Here is a 16,523-nt window from a genome sequence, read left to right as displayed (position 1 = left end):
TTTGTCATATAATAATGAAAAAAGAACAATGACATTATCTAGTTTTTTTTTGTATCTTGCTACTAGTCTCAGAAATTTGGGACTTAAAATACACGTCAAATTCAAAAAATTCTTAATTGTTATTCTTTATCTTCTTAACAGACACGCTATTTAACGAATGAAATTTCTATTACTTTTAGGAAAGTGTTTCTGCGCAAAAGGATATTTAAATGTAACGAAACAAAACGTTCCAAAGTAGAGAAGAAGATTGGGGAAAAAGTGTACTCTACAAGAAATGTTCTCTCTCTCTCTCTCTCTCTTTCCCAAAATAAATTACCTTCTTTGCTTGTCTACTTCTTACTCCCGTCATGAGTCTTCCTCTCTCTATCTTTATTCTTCTCTCTCTTTATCGTTTTTATCTCGCAGATTACCTTCAGAAACCTGTCGATCTGCAAGGATCGAAGACAATCCCAATCGGAGTTAAATCCCCAACCAGTGAACCAAGTACATAAAATATATATAAATAAGGTTTTTTTTTAATTTTGAAGAAACGAATGTTTATCTGCTTAAATGGCCGATTTTACCTCAAAGTTCTTATGAACTAAGTCTTTTTATAGTAATGTAATTATATCTATTTTTCTTCTGTTACGATTTTTGTATTCTTTGTAATATTTTTCTTTTTTCATTATCTTGTTTTAAACACGATAGTTATGTCATTTTATCTTATGTCAATATTACATATTTGTTTTAGTCAAAGCAGCATATTAAGTAAGGTTAAAAGTATCTTTGTCCAAGTAAAAAATAAAACATTGGGGACTTTTCTGCTTTATTTTTTTTTTTTTTTTTGCTTTGCCTGCATTACTTTTTATATAGCTGATATATATATATATATATAAAGTTATATATATATATATATTTATATATAATATATATATATATAATTTTATTTTATTAATTATATGTAAAAGATGTCCATGTTAATAATTATTATTAACATAATTTTTAAAATTAGTAATAAATAATAGCGCATTAATAAGTAGCTGATGAATAAAAAACACACGATAGATTTTTTTTTTTCAAAATATTATTTAGTCTCAAAAAGTGCTTTTGCCACAAAAGGATATCTTAAATGTTATAAAAAAAAAAAAAAAAACAAGCATACCCAAAGTCAAGAGAAGAAGTCAAGAAAAAAAAAAAAAAATGAAAAAAAAAATGGTAAGAACAAATATTTAAAATAAGAAATGTTTTTGTTTTTCTCTCTTTTGGGCGTTTGTTACTTGTTTACTCTGTCTATGTATGGTTCTCTCCTCCCTTTTCCTTTTTCATCCTCTTCTAATTCTTCTCTATTATAATTATATTCTATCTCATTCTCCTCTCTTTATATTCATTTTTCTTATTTCTCTCTATCCTCTTCTTATCATCTCTCTCTCTACCCTTTTCATATCTCTCATCTCTCTCTCTTCTTCTCTCTTCTCTTTCTCTTATCTCTCATCTCTCTCTCCCTTCTCTCTCTTCTCTCTCTCTCTCCCCTTTTCCCTTTCTCTCTCTCTCTCTTCTCGCTCCTCTCTCTCTCTCTCTCCTCTCTCTCTCTTTTCCCCTCTCTCTCTTTTTCCTCTCTCTCTCTCCTCTCTCTCTCTCTTTCCTCTCTCTCTCTCTCCTCTCTCTCTCTCTCTGTCTCTGTCTCTATCCTTCTTTATCTCGCAGATTTCCTTCTTTCGTGACATTCTCTAGTGATTTCTTATTTTTTCATTAATCTTTTCTAACTCTTTTTAATATCTTTCAGTTATAGAATATAAACAATAATAAAAATATGGTTCTGGTTTGTCGTACTTTGAAATAGAAATATACTTTAAAATTATAGAACATAGTTTGATCGTGAAAATTCAATTCGAATGAATGATTTTTTTTTTTTTTTTTTTTTTTTTTTTTTTTTTGCAAGCATCTTTTTTCCCTTACGAGGGTTGTACTTAATATCAAGTTCATATTACGGGTCGAGAAATAGACAGGGATAAATAAATAAAATAAAACAAAGAAATAGAGACAGGGATAAACAACAAATAAAAAGCCGAGTTGAAACAGCACAGTGATAATAATTCGCAATAAAGAGTAATCTATTTACTTTTGTATGTACTGTTATTCTTACATCAACACTCAGTTTTAAATTCACAATACGTCTATTTCTGCGATGCTTTAAAATCTAAAACAGCCTGCAGTGAGTGCTATGGTTCCGCATTTCTTTTATTTATTTATTTTTTATTTATTTATTTTTATTTATTTATTTATTTATTTTTTCTACGACGTAACTAGAATAACGAATTTATGTTTTTTTTCCTTCTCCATGTTCCCGATTCATTTTAATATAAGGAATTGAATTGCCAAAGGGAGGCGTGATTATGATGAAATGTATAACAACTTATTTATTTTATAGTAAAAGATAAAATAGGAAGCATATGTAAAATGAGTACAGATACTGAGTGGAGTGAACAATTTACAGTTGATATGAATTGCTTTAATTCATGTTATCAATAGCTGTTATTTTTTCTACATTAGGAAACAAATCAAAAATTAATATTATTGACATCTTAAAGACCAGACGATCCTTTTGCCATGAAAAATAAACCCAAAACTAAGAACGTAACTTTATTCCACGATAAATGTTAGTATACATAAAATTGTTAATGTACAACACCAAGAAAAAATAAAAAATGCTATTTCCCCCAAAAAGCCTGAATGAAAAAAGAGTATATGTTATTGTTATTAGTAATACCTGTATTATAAGCAAAGCATAAAATAATATTTATGCACTTTTTTGAAAAGACTAGTCTAGAAAGAACTGCCATATAACGCAGTAAATTTGATTTTTTAAGCTAAATGTTTAAGACTAAAAATAAATACAATATGAATTTTCAGGTAAATGAAAGATAACTATTTTAAAGTGTCCCCTTTCCACATCTTATAATTTTTTTTATTTCATTACATAAACACTTCTAACCACTATTAAAAATGCTTTCTTTCACTAAACAGAATATGTAATGTTAAATAAAGATGATATAAGATAATAGAATAAAAATTACTAAACGAATAAACAAAAAGAACGGAAAAAATACTTTAAAAATTTCACATGTAATATAAAAGTAGTAACGCTTGGCTGATAAGATTTTGGGATAAAGTTGACATTGATTTTTTTTTTTTTTTTTTTTGGGGGGGGGGGGAAACCGTTGCTTTATTCGTTTTTTTTAAAATATAATGACACTTTTGTTCTCTTTGATATTTTGAATAAAGGGTAACCCCATATATATATATTGTTAAACGGCGTCGATTATTTTTATTATTTTTCATTTTATTTTTTTATACATAATGGAATTGCCAAGTAGAACGTGAATACGATTTAAAGTATAAAAAAAAAAAATTTGGGCCCCCTGTGGTAATAAATACACCTATAAAGGGCCCTATTTCTTACACTTCGTGCCAAGAGACATCTATTTCGTTAAAAAAAATAATTGCCCCATACCGTCAGTGTGGGGGTAAAACGAAACAGCGGCGAGGAGGACTGATGGAATCTTATTTTTTTCAGGGCGGGCCAATAAAATAGTATTCATTATCAAGGCGGAAAGTTTCACGGAAACTTGGGACAATTAAATTTTTGGGTGTTTAAAATTGTGCGCCCGGCACAGTCGAGCAAGGGGTGGGCCGGCCGCCGAAATTGCTCCCAAAAAATTCCCCCGAAACCTATCATAAATAACATTTATCAGAAAAAGGGAATGATTGAGCAAAATAAAATATACGCAATACAATTACCTTTACTTAAAAATAAAAGAACCCTACCCCCTGGGCCCCACTGACAACAAAAGTTCGAACTTGTTTCTGCCATTTACCCGGGTTAAAGTTAGAAACGAGTGAGCAAGCGGGCCCCGAGTATATTGTTCCATATATGAGGCAAATTTCGGTAAAAAAGCAGTAGGATTGTTTAAAATTAAGAACCCGATAATAGAAATGACAAGGAAAAACTACATAAAACCGCAACTACATTTGAGAGAGCAACCAAAGATATGTAATAGCATAAAAAAAACTAAAGGAAATGTTAGAAATAAGAGAAAATAATGATTGAAATAAAAAACAAATCGGAAATGATTTCCATGGTTGTCAACAGAAAACGCAAGACCTATGGTCAAAGGAAAACGCGATCCTTATAGAAAATGGATATATAGAAATGAAAGAAATGGAGCAATAGAAAACGAGAAATTATGGACTCTGCCATTTTGAGGGTGTTGTGGACTTAGTCTCTGAGCGGTGACATGCAGAACCTATTTCCCTCATTTTCCGGGAAACATGAGGCCGCTGCAGATTTATTTATATTGTTTCCTAGTCTATTCTTTATGCTCTACAGGATGGCAGTGTCCATTTTTCTCTATCTCAGTGCGTCACTCTCGGTAACGTTTACCCTTAATAGTAATATTTTGATTCGTAGAAGTAACGTAAGGATGGAATAAACAAATTAAAGATTTGAATTATGAAGAAAAAAAAAAATCTATCGTGTGTTTTTTATACATCAGCTAAATATTAATGACTAATAAAGGCAAAGACACACAATAGAAAACTCCAGATAATGTCTATTGTTCTTATTTCATTACTATTACGGCAAAAAGCACTTTCTATTACTAAATATGCTGCGTTGACTAAACAAAATATAAATGTCTGAGATAAAGATAATATGACATGACTATTGTGCTTATACTTAATATAATAAAATAAGAAAAATAATAACAAAGGAATAAGAAAAAGGTAATTGAAGAAAAAAATAGAAAAAAGTATATATACTATAAAAAGAGCTAGTAACGATTGTTTCATAAGTACTTTTATATAAATTTGAGCAATTGCATTTTGAATTAAGCTGTTTATTTCCATTCAATAATTTTTTTTTTTACCTTAAATATTGCAACACAGTTAACATCAATTTGTGATAGGCATTTGTATATTTAACAAAGTCATAATAGGAAGTTGTAGTTTGAGAGACTGTTATTATACAAAAGAAGTCTTTATTTTGGAGTTACTTTATTATTTTTTTATTGTAGATTAAGGCAAAAATCCATTAAATATTATTTATTTTTGTTCATGTTAATGTTGGCATTGAGATTGTGAGAAGTGTTTTTTTGTTATATTGTTACGCCGGTCGCCTCGTCTCTCTGCCACCAACACAAGGCAGGCTAGGCAGACGGCGTGTTATCCACAGGGTCGTGAACACTGAACAGCTCAAGAGGCACCGAACACCACAGCGTCCCAGAACACAGGAGAGGAAACGCCAAGTGGCGAGGCAGGGCACGAAGTAACACAAAATGACAGTCTTTCCTTTATTTACACAAGTTATTTACCCGTACACTTTTCTATAGGCAGGGGGGAAACCAGCATGTCACACAGCACAATACAGCTTATAACAGGGCAACACCAGGTTTATCTCGGGTCACAAGGGACACACGAGGTTTTCACAGAAGCACCCCCAACTGGGTCTCTGTTTTTCCCTCCGCTCCTCCGCTACAGCCACTGCGACATTTTTGCCCAGGCCCCTTCTTTAAACACATGTTTCGCACAGAAAAAAACCCCCATGGCGTGAAATATGTTTAGGTTAAAACCCTTTTTTTTTTTCGAGTCGGATTTTATTTATTTTTTATTTTTGGGGGAAAAAAAAAATATTTAAAAATTTGAGAGTTGCAGTGGCTGGTTTCTGCATATTTTATAAAATTTTTCCTTTGGGTTTAAAGGGAAATGCAGATTATTTAACTTAAAAAATTCTGGTGGTTCAATTTAAAATTGATTTTATTCTTGAACTGAGACGAGCTGTATTTTAGTTTTAATTTTTTTCTGGTTTTGTTTTTAGGGAAGGCAGAGAGCAAAAATTATTTATTTCTATTTTAATATTTATGATAAACATATAATTAAGATTTGAGGAAACAGCTTTACTCTTATTTCTAATTGTTATATTTCTTTATTTGCGTATTTGTATTGCTGTGATATAAATTACTTGCGTCCCAAAGATTTTCTTTTTATTTCATTTTCAAAGGGCAAATAAAAATATGTCTTGTGGTCATAATGCACCATGAAAAAAATATGTACTTACATTTTGTACCATTTGAGTAGTATTGCTTTGTATGTATGTGTAGATATTTTTAAATTATTTTTGTGATGTATCTTTATGGCATTTTTCTTACCAGTCTTATAATTCATAATCACAGAAGGTCCTAAAATAAATTTTATATTTTTATGCTTTATTTAATTACCCTGGATCTAGAATAACCCCAATAACAATTTATTGCAGTTCAATCAATTTAATACGGATTATAAATTCCATCAATAAAAATTTTGAAGTTACATTATTCATAAAAAGAAAAAACCACTCCTTCCAGATATGGTAGCATTTATAGATATGTTGTTGGTGTGTGTGTTGTATGTTTTGTATGTATGTATGTATGTATGTATTTATGTATGTATGTATGTTGTGGTATATATATATATATATAATATTTTATATTATAAAAATATATATAATATACATATATATATATATATATATATATTTATATATACATATACATTTATATTCATATAAAAAAATATTATAATATATATATATATATATAATATATTTTTATATATATGTATATATATGTATATGAATTATATTTATATGTTAATTATAAATATATATATAATATATAAATATAATATATATTATATATATATATATATATAATATTATATATGTGTGGGGTGTGGGTGTGTGGTGGGTGTGGGGTGTGTGTGTGGTGTGATATAAATATACATTTTCAAAGGATCCAGTAACCCTAATGTCTTTCCGTTTAAAGCTCGATCATGAAGATACGCAGCTACCAACTCCATTTTTATTTGTCGTCTGTCAACGCTGTTGGCACTTAGCTTGCAATATTTTTAAAAAATCACAATAATTAAGCAAAAAAGGGCAAAGAAACACTGAATACTAGATTTTCCCTGTGTTATTACATACATAAAACGGAAGTGTGGGGTCAAATAAAGACTAAATAAGTTATGACGACTATGCATCGAGATATAAACAATCACTATATCCGGTTTGAAACCCTTAAAAGAGCTCCCGAGCAGTTTTTTAACTTAAAGGTACTTTAACAATGTGTGACGTCCAACATGGCGGCTATTTTTGTTTCGAGGAGGAGTTACAACATTGTAACTGCCCCGATGTGAATACAACTTGTAAACTGTTTTGAGTATCCCGCCCCAGGAACATGGAGAAGGAAAAATAACATAAAATCGTTACTCTAGTTACGTCGTAAAAATAACAATAATAGAAATAAGAATTAAAATAAAATAAATAAATAAATAAAAGAACTGCGGAACCTAACACTCAACGCAGCCTGTTTTAGATTTTAAAGCATCGCAGAAATAGACGTATTGTGAATTTAAACTGAGTGTTGATGTAAGAATAACAGTACATACAAATGTAAATTGAGTAGTTTTTATTGCGAATTATTATCACTTTCCTTTCTCTTTCTCTTTCCCTCCCTCCCCTCTCTCTCCCACTTTTCCCCGGTCTCTCTCTCTCTCTCTCTCACTCTCTCTCTATTATGTTCATCGCTATTTTTTCTTCTGTGCTTTTTCCCACCTCAGCTTTTATTTTCTGTTTATCCCTGTCTTTATTTCTTTGTTTTATTTTATTTATTCATTCCTGTCTTTATTTCTTGACCCGTAATATGAACTTGATATTAAGTACAACCCTCGTAAGGGAAAAAAGATGCTTGCAAAAAAAAAAAAAAAAAAAAAAAAAAAAAAAAAAACATTCATTCGAATTTAATTTTAACGATAAAACATGTTCTATAATTTTAAAGTAAATTTAAATTTAAAAGTACGACAAACCAAAACCAAAATTTTTTTTATTGTTTTACATTCTATAACTAAAAAGAATCACTCGTGTTTAAGCTTTTGAAGAGTAAACACCTACCTTAAGCCAAAGCACAAACACAAAGTCTTGTGCCACAAAGCTCCCCTGGGCCCGGGCCCTTCGTCTCACTCGACATTGTTTTTTTCTGAGTTTTCTTAACGTAAATAAAGTAAAGTAAAATCCTGTAATTACAGAACTTTTTGTGCTTTGCCAGCACCTTCAGTGCTCTTGTTTTTGCAGGTGACACGAGACTACAGTAGGCGTAGTCAGCACCCAACCTCAGACCCGCAGCTCTCTTCTACACCAGGTAGCCCTTACGGCATTGACCCCGGGGTAGGGAGGCCCGTAGTCTGGGGCTCCTTTGGGCGCACTTTTTTTTTCCATTCTAAATTTTCCTCTATCATGTGACTTCCCTGAGCCTACCGGAGTACCCTTGTGGGCCCCGTATTCGCCTGGGGGTGGGCACCGACTTACCGTCCTTCGCACTAGGCAAGTTCGGCGGTAAGGGAGTTTTTCTCCACATAACTCGATCCTCTCTGGGGTACGGAGAACGCAACCAAATACTGATTTTACTCTCCTTTAGCTATTGCTGTTGGGTTTTGATCCCAAAAATTTAAAGATTTTTAAATCCCTTCAGGAAACGATTTGAGCAAAGGGGTCGACCTGGTCCGATGCCAGGATGGATGATCCCCCGCTACCCCTTCTCCTCCTCAAGGAGGAGGGGCGACTCATGACCACTCTAAGACAAAACTCGACCCTGAACAACGGAACCCCACTACGAAAAGAACGAGAAGACCACTTTTCAAATCCCCACCGAGAATGCAAGGTTCGCGAATGAAAAATTGCGTGAATAAAAATAAATCGCTTTTGAACGTGAACCCCTTTATCATCAAAAGGTCCTTGATGGCAAGTTGGGCCCGGCGTTTTTGTTTTTGTAAAAAAATTGCAAATGGAAGCCTCCTTGTTAAAGTACAATAAAACTCCCAGATTAAGATTTATTTTAAGCTGACGCAAATTCATGATCTTCGAGTAAAGTAACTTTTCCCTTTTGGGCCCAAATACCTGTAAGGAGTAATCTTTCACGGGGATTTGAGGACGATGGAAGAAAGTAAATTCTTGAGAGCATAAAGGGACCAAGACGTAGTGGACGTTCATTGTATGACAAGAAGGACGGGAATGTGCGAACGAAACTGGACTGTGTTTTTTTGACCTTTGCTTTGAAAAAAATTTCCCAGAATATGTAAATGTGGGTTATGAACGTGTTAAAGTAAGACCTTATATCCAAAGCCAATGCATTGTAATAGATGCCAAAATTCGGACACACCCATTAAGATGTATTGATAAAGACTCAAGTAAATTTGTATGCCGTAAATGTGCTGAAGCCCATGACCCCATTACTTTGTACTAGCCAGATTTCCAAAGGGTGCAAATTTTGGGAGGTTCCCATCAGTCGGGATCTGCTGAGTGTAGCATCCTGAAGAAGAAACCGAGACATTGAAATATATGAGAAAGCATGAAGTTAGTTATTTGAAGCTAAGAGGAAAGTGAAGTTTGACACACAACCCGATACTTCCTATGCTGAGCAGTACAAACCACCACCCCTAGTGCAAGTAATGTCAGCCCAACAGCTTGCAGCTAAGGATAAGAAATTGCTGAACTTAATAGACCGTTAAAAAATTTAAATATTAAAGTATATCACTTGCCCAAATTGGTTGATCAAATGATGCATCAACCCAGTCTAAACATCATAAGGAGGTGATACTGAATCACAGCCCGGAGCGCACCTTCCCGTCCGGGCTACTCCTGTGAGGACTTCGTCTGGCTCGCGATGGGTTTTCTCGTGAGAGAAGCAGATCGCAATCTGTCATCGTCTCCCTCACCAGGAGGTTCAGGACATGGAGGCTTCTGTCTCCAAACTATCCCGAGAGGGGTCCCCGGGAAGCGAGGGAGAGGAGGCGTCTCCCTCCCAAAAAAAGAAGAAAAAAACTGGGGGACAAGGCATTTCCCCAAACCCATAAAAACGTAATCTTCGCGTCGACCATTATACAATGGAACTTTCGAAGTCTTAGATCTAAAGTAAATGACCTTAAATTATTAGCCTCGTCCTATGCTCCCGATATTATAGTTCTCCAAGAAACGCACTTAACACACCTCGTCTCTAACGAGGTCGTTTCGCTGAGGAACTACCATTTTATGTCGGAAGGATCGTGAGGGAGGGGTGGAGGGGGGGTCGCCATGTACATCCACCAAAGCTCCCTTTTACAGAAGTGACTATTGATTCTACTTTGGAGTTTGTCGCATGCAAAGTAAAATTAATGGCACGTATCTGGCTATATGTTCACTTTATTGTCCACCTGATGCTGCGATAGCCTATATGACTCTTTGCTCTTCAGGAAACGTCTGCCACAAATAAAGTAATTTTAGCTGATTTTTAAAGCTCATCAACTTATGGGGGTTCCCCGCGGGGGGATGGTAGGGTGAGCAAGTAGTTATGTTTGCTTAATGAGTCTGATCTAGTCCTTCTGAATGATGGTAGTCCGACGCGGGTGGACGATAATACCGGTAATTTGAGCTTTATTGACTTATCACTGGTCTCTTCATCATAGCAGCCAAGTGCCTGGGCACACCATTGAAAGACTCGTTGGAAGCGATCATCTTCCTATTTTGATTAAATATTCATGCGACACAGTGAGAACGCCTTCAGCGCCTAAATTTAACGTAAAACGAGCAGACTGGGGCGCCTTCACAAGGAGCGGTCAAGCTCGAATTTGTTGGAGAAACCATTGATGATAAAGTAAACAATATTCAAAATTCGATTATAGAAGCCAGCAGCTATCCATTCCTAAAAATTCGACAGATAGCGTTAAGCATAGAGTTCCTGGTGGACACCAGATTGCCGCAGGGCGCTGTGCCGATGCAATAAGGCCTACAGGGTTTTCAAAAATAACCCTCACAAATGAGAACTTTTGCAACTACAAACTAGCAAGACTAGGGCTCGTAGAGTAAAGACAAGCAAAAGAGACTCCCCGGGGGAGCTTTGTCTCTACATAAAAAGCAACACCAAAATATCAGAGTTTGGTCCACTAAATTTAAAAAATCAATAAGAAAAAACATCTTTTCAAAATTAATAACATCATAGAAGAAGGGTAACCATTTAGACTCGCCTAGAGACATTGCCCAATGCACTCGCCAGGCAGTTCTCTCATACAAGCAGCTCAGCTAAAATTTCCATCCCCCCTTCCTGACCACCAAGGGAAAAGGCTGAGCTGCAACCATTTCACTTTGCCACAGGAGATACTTTGATTACAATAAAATCTTACAATGGATGAGCTTGTCCGAGCCCTAGAAGCCTGTAGAGGAAAATCCCCAGGCCCCGATGAGATTCGATATGCGATGATGAAGCATCTTAATCATGATGACATGATTAAGTTGCTAGAAATGGACAAGGAAATTTGGAAAAGTCACACTTTTCCAAACTCATGGCACTTTGCCCACATCATTCCCATATTGAAAGGAGGGGGTAATCCCAGACTTGCCAGACTTGTTAACAGTAGGCTATTGCATTTTTTAAATTCCAGTAATTTACTAGTTGACGAGCAGTGCGGCTTCCGCAAGGGACGCCAAACTCTCGATCAGCTAAATAAAGCTGGACAGCATATTCAAGAGGGCCATGCCAAAAGATTTTTGATTTCCAGTATTTAGATATAGAAAAAGCCTACGACATGACATGCGATATGGCCACTCGAAAACTTTATGCTTTTGGATTCGTGGAAACTTGCCTTGTTTTAAATTCAAAATTTCATTTCTGACAGAACGTTTGCTGTCAAATTATTTTCCGACAATGTCACTTTTTCGGACATTTTTGTCCAGGCAAACGGGGTCCCACAAGGAAGTGTCTTGTCACCAACATTATTTCTATGTATGATCAATGACATCTTACCAGCTCCTCCTCGGAATCTTAAATACTCACTGTACGCTGATGATTGTCATTATGGCACTCCAGCAAATGCAGAATTCTCAGCAAATCGTATTCAACTGGCCTGGATATGATTCATAACTGGGCCTCCAGTGGGGTTTTAAGTTTTCCATTCGAAAGAGTATTGGGTAATTTTTTTACGTAGGAAAGCCGAACTCAGGCTAACTCTAGACAACCACCCCAAAAACCCATTCAGAATTCTGCTAAATTTTTAGGGCTACATTTTGATAGTGACTAAATTGGAAAGACCCATTGTCATTAAAGAATAAATGTCAAAGGCACAAATTTATTAAAGTGCATTTCTGGTAGTAATGGGGACTGATAGACAGTCTTTGCTAATGGTATATAAAGCCCTGATTAGTCTAAAGTAGATTATGGGTCAAACGTGTATGGTTCGCATCGAGAACAAGTTTGAAAGGATTGGATGGTGTGCAGAATCCTGTTTGCGTGGGGTGTCTTGGACCCTGAAGTGCACTCGGATCGGCTCTTGAGGTGGAGTCAGGAGTACCTCCCCTCCGACTCAGACGCGGTCAGTTAGCCTTGGCTATGCCGCAAAGGTGGGTCGAGTCCCGAGCCACCCTAATGGGAAAGTGGCATTTGGCCCTTTGCCACGAGACTCCACGACCTCGTCGAGAAAGTCGGGATAGACCTCTCTACCATCGATACCCTGGTTCAGTCAAATATAGCGCCATGGGAAACTCCCAAATTTTTTCCCTCATGGAAGCTTGGCTTCCATCAGCTAAGGCCATGCGCCGGAGGTGGGGGTACGCCAGAGGTTCAGAGAGATCCTTATTAAACATCTCCCTTTTTTTCAAAATATACCGACGGCTCCAAGACAGAAGAGTGTGTGGGTGCGGGTGTATGGTCGACTGAATGTGAAATAAAGTTCAGACTGCCAAAACATACATCGATCTTTCTTGCTGAAATTTTTGCCATTGATAAAAACCATTGATTTTGCACTATCGACGACCCACGATAGAATAGTTTAAATTTTTCAGATTCCTTAAGTTCACTTAAGCCATTAAATCATTAGAAACCACCAAAAATGAACTTCTGGGGAATATCATTCGTAAGCTACATGGTGCCAATAAATCAATCAAGCTGATATGGGTACCAGGGCCCCTCTGGGATCCCCTGCAATGAGCAGGCTGACAAATTAGCCGGTCAACTGATGATCTGGACCTTAGCATAGTCCGTACAGATCTCAGGTGTTTTGTGTCTCTTACAAAAGCAAAAATCAATCTCCTGTGGCAAAGTGAGTGGACAACCTACAAATAAAAAAATAACATAAACCCACAATAGAACAGTGGGACACAGCTAACAGGAAGCAGAAGGGAGGAGGTGGTGTTGGCCCGTCCCCAGGGTCAATGCCCCGAGATTAACCCACCTCACTCCCCATATTGAGAGAACCTTCCCTCCCCGTGCCTACAGTTTCCACACCAACCTCACAAAAGCCCACATACTAAGATCTTTTCAAAAAAACAATAACAATAGAAAAAACATAAAAAATTATTTCAGAATCAAAAACATTGAATTCACACTTCAAATCTTTTATCAAATGATGAAAAAAAAAATAATTTTAAAATAATCACTTTCTAAGGGAGACAAAAATTTATGACCTTATCTAGATTGACAGAATAAATAGGATCCATTGGCTTAATAACCTTGGCCAAATGCCGTTGGTTTTTTGCCAAAAAATCCAAAAAAAAAAAAAAAAAAAAAAAAAAAGAATTACTCATCTTTCTATGAATTAAAATTACTTTACTTATGAATATTGCAACAAAAATAGTAATTTTGTATGTTGTTTTGAAATGCTTGTCTTGACCGTAGTTTAGTTAAATAAAAATAAAGATTTTTGGGCTTTCTTCCAGATATTCTAGTCTTCATCGTAATCATCGTCTACTTACAATTCCATTCTATAAATAAAAAATAAACAAGAGTAAGGAGAAATAACACACGACGCAGCTCAACATGATAGATAAATCGGCAACGCCTTTATTGAAAATTTCAAAGAGAACAAAGTGTCATTACATTTCAAGAAATCGAATAAAGCAACGGATTTAAAAAATCAAATGCCAAAGTTTTAATCAACCAAGCGTTTTTAACTTTTTCCTGCATGTGTAATTTTTACGTACTTTATTTCCGTTACTTTTTCGTTATTCGTTAAAAATTTCTTATTTATTATCTTATATCATCTTTATTTATAACATTACATATTCTGTTTAATGAAAGCAGCATTTAGTAATGGTTAGAAAGTGTTTTGTAATAAAATAAATTTCTTTACTCGTAATACCAACTAGATATTAGATACAACCCTCATAAGGAAAAAAACGCTGCAGATTCACCTACGGTAAAACACGAAAGCACGATTTTATAAGGAAAAGGGAATATACACAATTGTTTCAAATGAATTATTCTTCGCAAATTCACTTATTCGATTGCATTTCATGATCAAATTATATTAAATTTAAAGCATAAAAAAGGCAATGTCAACCACCGCTCTAAATTGCCAAGAAAATCATGGAAATCCATGTTTCGCCAACGTCTGGTGGGACAGGCACTTAAAAGAAAAAGTTTCATATTAAAATACGTTAAAGTAAACCATATTTTATTTTATCATATTTTTATAACTGAAAGGTTTTAAGAGATGTAGAAAAGATTATGAAAAAGTAAGAAATCGCCAGAGAATTTATGAAAGAAGGAATCTACGAGATAAAGACAGATAAAGAAAGAGAGAGAGAGAGAGAGAGGGATGAAGAATAGAGGGAGGCGGGCGGGGGAAGAACACATACATAGACGGGAGTAAATGAAGTGGACAACAACTAAGGTAATTGAATTGGAGCACAAAGGAGAGAGAGAAAAAAGGGGGAGAGAACATGCTTAGTAGATATCTTTTTCTATTTTTTTTCTTAGTTTATCGTCTTCTATACCATTTAAAAAGTCTTTTGGCAAAAAAGGCTTTCCAAAGAGTGAATAGAATATTTTTATTCGTAAATTTAGCGTGTCTTATTAAAGGAAGGAATAAAGGAATAAACAAATTAAGAAGTGAATTATAAAATTATTGTTACTTGTTAATTAATAATTATGTTTAATAATAGTTTGTTTTATAAAACCAGCTACTTATACATATACATACTTTTATATATACTTTTTATACATCGCTACTTATCATTGACTAATGCAGGCAAAGAAAAAGAAATCAATTGTTTTTATTTCATTACCATTACGACAGAAACACTTCTAGCATTATTGAATATGCTGCGTTGACTAAACAGAGTATTGATGTCTAAAATAAAGATACATACATGACTATTGTATTTGTTTATGTAATAAAATAATAGAAATAATAACAAAAGAATACCAAAGAAAAAAGAAGAAAAGAATAGAGATAAATTATATATACTATAAAAGAGCTAGTAACGCTTGTTTCATAAGAACTTTGAGTTAAATTTGAGAAAAAAATTGTTATGTTAACCCTAGAAATTTATGATGATATTTTTAATATAAAAATTTACACTCATGGAAAAATAAACACTTATTTTAATGTTACTAGGAATGTTATAATAAAGGTAACTCATTTGCATGTTACTGAGGACTGTGGTGTCTTAAGCCGAGGTTAGTCTAATATAAACCCACTTTTCGGCTTTCCTTCAGATTTTTTTTAGTTTTTAGTTTTCATCGTAATCACGTTCTACAACTTGGCATTCCATTATGTATAAATAATAATAATATAATAAATAATAATCGACGCAGCTCAACATAATATATATACGGGTAACCCTTTATTCAAATATATCAAAGAGAACAAAAGTGTCATTACATTTAAAGAAAACGAATAAAAGCAACGGATTCCAAAAAATTAAATGTCACTTTATCCAAAGTCTTATCAGCAAGCGTTACTACTTTTATATTACATGTGTAATTTTATGTATTTTTCTTCGTTACTTTTTGTTATTCGTTTATTTATTCTTATTCTATTATCTTATATCATCTTTATTTATAACATTACATATTCTGTTTAGTGAAAGCAGCATATTTAATAGTGGTTAGAAGGTGTTTTGTAATGAAATAAAAACATAATATAAGATGTGAAAGAGACATCTTTAAAAATAGTTATCTTTGTCATTTACTTGAAAACCTAAAATAATATCAATAGTATATTATTGTTAAGTTCATAAACATTTTAGCTTAAAAAATCACATTTATTGCGTCATATGGCAGTTCTTTCTAGACTAGTTAGTCTTTTCAAAAAGTGCATAAATATTATTTTATGCTTGCTTATAATACAGGTATTACTAATACAAATATCATATACTCGTTTTCATTCAGGCTATTTCGGGAATAACATTTTTCTGCTTTTCTTAGTGTTACAATTAACAAATTTATGTTATACTAACATGAATCGTGGAATAAAGTTACATTCTTAGTTCTGGGTTACTTTTCATGGCAAAAGGATCGTCTTGTCATAAGATGTCAATATATTAATTTTGATTTGTTTCCTAATGTAGAAAAAATAACAGCTATGGTAATATGAAATAAAGCATTCATATGAACCGTAAATTGTTCACTCCACTCAGTATCTGTACTCATCACAATTGTCATTATTACATATGCTTCTTATTGTTATCTTTTACTTCAAAATAAATT

Source organism: Penaeus monodon, chromosome 6, assembly GCF_015228065.2.
Source record: "Penaeus monodon isolate SGIC_2016 chromosome 6, NSTDA_Pmon_1, whole genome shotgun sequence".
Taxonomy (NCBI): Eukaryota; Metazoa; Arthropoda; class Malacostraca; order Decapoda; family Penaeidae; genus Penaeus; species Penaeus monodon.
Note: the sequence above shows the minus strand (reverse complement) of the source record.